The following is a 4,803-nucleotide window of genomic DNA, read 5'->3' on the forward strand; positions in this document are numbered from 1 at the left end:
AAAGCTGACATTAAGGAGGTATATCGGACGATATTCTTCAATCTTCAGTGCATTACTCTTTTTAGGAAACAGGGTAATGATACTGAAGTTTATACTGAAAATAGATAATTGCCCTCGGTGAAAGTCCTTGAATAAGGCCATGAGATCGTCTTTGATAATTTTCCAAAACACTTGGTAAAATTCAGCAGGAAAGCTATCGGGGCCTGAAGATTTATTATGCTCCATTTGAAAATTTTCCCTCGTCACCTCCTCCTCTCCAACAAGGGTGGTAAGGATCTCATTTTCGCTTTCATTTACTTGAGAAATATCACTGATTATTGATTCATTCATCGCAAAATTATTATGCTCCGATTTGCAAAAAGGCCTTTATAATACTTTGTGATATATATTTTTAGATTGGCCTCTCCAATTATGGTTCTATCATCTTGTTCCAACTTATATATTCTTATCTTTCTATTTTTACCATTGGTCACTAGATGGGAAAATTTGGTATTATTATCTACCTCCTGCAGTTGTTTGACCGTAGTATTTTCGCGAGAGGAAGGTTCGGGACGTTGTACAGAACCAGAGCCCGGTGTGGTTTGTTCTGGTTCAGGGTCCTTAGGAGCGGACTCATCTTGCGTTTTCCTTTCTGCAGGGTCCTTGGGAGCGGTCTCATCTTGCGTTTTCCTTCCGAATGTAGCGTGGACCTCATCGATGGCTTTCTTGAGGTCGTCGGTCCCAACCACATGGCGCTTCTTAACGAAATTCTGCATCACCACGAACGCCGGCAGCGCCTCCACTTGTAACTTCTCCGCATATTTCTGCACGCATACACGCACGATTAATTGCCGTACATACCGATGGCTACCGTGTGTATATGTGTGTGTGTATATATATATATACCTTGGACAAGATAAAGTGTGCAGAACCTATCCATGCATATCATATCGCGCTGCTTACCGTTAGCGCCAACTTTTGCCCGTAATGCCCTCGGATGTTTCAACCATTTCAATTTGGAGCGTGATTTTTCTGTATATCACGTTTCCAGCGACAACCTTCCACTCTCCGGCTCTCCGGTCAATACAGCTTAATAACCCAAAAAATATTGCTTAATTAATCTTCTAAACTAGCATATTGACCCGCGCAAATTGCGGGGCTAGCCGTCTCTTGTTAGTTGATCTTTTTCTCTAAATACCCTCCCTTTCAGTCTAATCTATAAATTCGTTTTTCTATTAGTCTCCTTTAATTTAAATAAACCTACAACTCAAATTCATAAGATTGATGATTGTATTTGTTGTACAACGACTATATTTGTATCTGATTGATATACCATTATAATCTGGTACACACCAAAATAAGATCCTTATATTTCTTTTTTCTCTATGTTAAAAGGCTGATATAAATGTAGATTCACACCATAGCTTGTTCCCGCTAAAATGTTGCTCCCGTTAAAATGCTAACAGATGCGTTAAAATGCCAATGGATGCAATTTAATATAACAAAGTGAAAACACGCGTCAATGGATACAACTCTAAGTCATATGCCTTCTCTAAGATCTCGAGTAACGAACGAAGAAAATGCCAAGCAACGATGATATTCTCATGTCCAGGCATCTGGGCTACAGTAAGAACTATCCGATTGCTGTGCATACCCCTCCATCAAATTGGCAAACGTTCAAGCCTGATTTTTTTTTATATAAATCAACTGTGTTCCTAGCTTTATGCAAGTCTTGGCTATACTTCTTTTCTCTTTGAAAGTAATCCAACAATTAAATGTTCCATAGCTCAAGCCTTGGACATATACCTGAACGTACGCCGCCCTCGGAAAAAAAAAATACTTGCACGTCTTATGCACATAAATTTTACTTATATATTGTTCTACCCAGATGTCCTTGATTGGTCATGTTAGACAGAATTTCACGACTTAATCTGCCCACTATAGGCATACTACTACACTACTATAGAAATACTAATTATTGTCGGCTGGTAACTCACCTTCATTGTTGGTTATCCAGTTAAAAGTGATTACTTAGCAGTGACAATCTGGTATAGATCAGTCGTAATAGTAAAAAAAAATTACTTTTTGAGGCTAGAAAAATTTAAAAAAATATTTTTTTTCACCCGAGGAACCCCACGGCCGCGCATCACAAGTCACGCAATTTTTCACACCAAATACATATTTGTGCGATTCTAAGACTCAAACCCACGACCTACCTCCTCGCATGAAGCTTCCTTACATCTTACCTATCAATGATTGCTGATGGCAATAGAATACGCATTAGTTTTGACCCTTCTTGAAGAAATATTTGTATAATTATTATATAAAATTTATGTTCATTTGACACCAAATAAAAATTTTATCACTGCCGATTTATGTTAAGATCCGATAGTGATAATATCACTGCCGATTCGTGACATCACCCTATAGTGATACTTGATTATCTATATCGGCTCATGATACGGACCGGTAGTGATAATACCCATATTATCACTGCCAGTCCATATCACGAGACCGTAGTGATAATCAAGTATCACTGTTGGCTCTTGTCATTATCCAGCAGTGATTGTCTGTATTTATTGTCTATAATTATTTCATGGTATATCAACAAGAATTTAATTGTTCGTATTTATTGTCTGTATTTATTAACCTCAAATGCTAGTCGCGGATTCATGTCTGCACCTGGGCTTCTCTATCAAACTTTAGAGTCACCTGCTGTCTGGGGTACTTGAACATATTTCTTCTATATAATTAAATTAGTAGTCATAACAAACTCATGCTTTGAAAATATCTTCCACATGGATAACAAATTATGTGCTATAGTCTCAGGTTTAGAGATGACAAATGATATATGTGCATTCATGTCAGAATAACAGTGCACTTTACTCTGCACTTTGAATTACATGGAGGTCAAGGCCAACGATGACCCAATAGCTTCAGTTGGCATGGAGGTCCAGGCCAACGCAGAGACCTTCCAATAGTGGCGCGGTGAAGACCTCGCCGCACAACGAGAGGTTACGGCCGAGACCGTAGCCACACAGGCTGTTCTCCAATGGTTCTGGGCGCTCGAACCAAAGGGTATTCATGTCTGGGCTCAGCTCCGAGGCATCTCTTCTGACAACACCGAGGACACCCTTGCCGAACCGACATCTTTGGAGAGTTTGGCTGCCCGGCATCCTCCTCCTCGACCCCCTTCGGCAGAAGAGGATTCCAAGTGGGCCCAGGACTCCGGGGCGCGCAGACCCCGCCAACGCCATCGACGCAGCAATCGTGACATCAACCGCGTGAAAGAGGCTCCGAGACCATCCCGGTCGAGAAGGAATAGTCAGGACTACTCCAGCTTTGAGAGCCGGTTCACCCGACAGCCTCATTGGCCTCCCCGGATGGAAAAGTGCTCCGGGGAAACCACGGGCTTCGGTGCGCACAGCCCCCGCCGACGCCCTGGGAGAAGTACCTCGGAAGGCAGGCAGGACACCTGGCATGGGTGGAAGCCGGCGACGGGGGACACAGGGGTCGTAAGACTGGTGTGGGCCCCTGAGTAGGTCTCCAAGCCTCCAAACCCCCTTTGCCGCCACCAACTCGGCTGGTGATGATACAATACCCCAGTGATGAGGGCTGAGCCACCCCGACAGCCCTCACCATAATGGAGCCTAATAGGTTGCGGACATGAGGGGGCCCCGCCTTAGGCTCCGGATGATCGAAGCTCTTAGCGGGCCTCCCCTGTCGGGCTCAGTACGGGTAGGGTCGGCCAGGGGAAAAGGACGCTAGGCCCCGGCAAGAAGGCCCTGGGTGCTCTGAAGGTCCGCAAGATCAAAACGCTTCGGCGGATGACTCAAGCTGGAGGGGCCAACCCTTCCCCTGCGTCGGAGTTATGAGGGCTTCCGGGCCTCCGACCTTGCGGCGGAGACATTATTTTGGCAAAGGTATGCCTATGACCACCTAGCAATATTTTGGCTAGTCGGTATCTAGCCTAGGTGTTGTAAGTCTCTACGACAGATAGCTGCCAGGTAGAAACAGTAGAGCTCAAGTTATGTCTATGTTTCAACAGTAGATAGTAAAACTTAAGTCATATATATGTTCACAATAGATAGCGAAACTTAAGTTATATCTTGGGTTGGCATGTGCTGAGAATACCCATCCGACCTAGTCATCACTTGTGCTGCACCTAGCCTTTTGCTGACAACAGTAGACTGTCAAACTTAAGCTATATCTCTATTCAAACAATAGGTAGCAAAACTTAGTTTAAGTTATGCCTTCGCTCAAATAGTATACAACAATGAAAGCCTACACACCTGCAGGCGCAGCATGCATAAGTCACCTGGAAGGCATATTATGCCTAGGTCACCTTGAAGGCATTGCATAGCCTCGGTATTGTGGATGCCACACACCAGAGGGATAGCCTTAGTAGCGGAGATGCAACGCACCCGAGGCGTACATGCCCACGCACCCGTAGGCATAGCATGCCTAGGTCACCTGGAAGGCATCAAGCCTAGGTCACCTGGAAGGCATTGCATAGCCTTGGTAGGCCTACAATCCTGCAGGCACAGCATGCCTAGGTCACCTGGAAGATATTGCATAGCCTCGGTAGTGTGGATGCCATGCACTAGAGGGACATCCTCAGTAGCCTGAGTCACCTAGAAGGAAACCAGAATTCAGCTTTTCTCACACCCAACTCGAGAGGAGCTGTATGAGGTGAAACACTCGTGTATGGTTCTGTAGAGGGACAGTAAGGGTGCCTTATCTATCGACTTTTTCACTATCAACCCCAAAAAACCCAACTCTGCCTTATGTAAAGTTGCCAGAGTATGATTAACCTCTGGACTT

The 4,803-nt window shown here is 44.3% G+C and overlaps 1 pseudogene; it reads left to right on the plus strand.

Annotated features, from left to right (window-relative positions):
• The first annotated feature begins 4,705 nt into the window (after nt 1-4,705).
• The window catches only part of LOC133907696 (small ribosomal subunit protein uS7cz/uS7cy-like), a 1,464-nt pseudogene continuing 1,366 nt past the window's right edge, over nt 4,706-4,803 (plus strand).

Source organism: Phragmites australis, chromosome 24 (assembly GCF_958298935.1).
Source record: "Phragmites australis chromosome 24, lpPhrAust1.1, whole genome shotgun sequence".
NCBI classification, from domain to species: Eukaryota; Viridiplantae; Streptophyta; class Magnoliopsida; order Poales; family Poaceae; genus Phragmites; species Phragmites australis.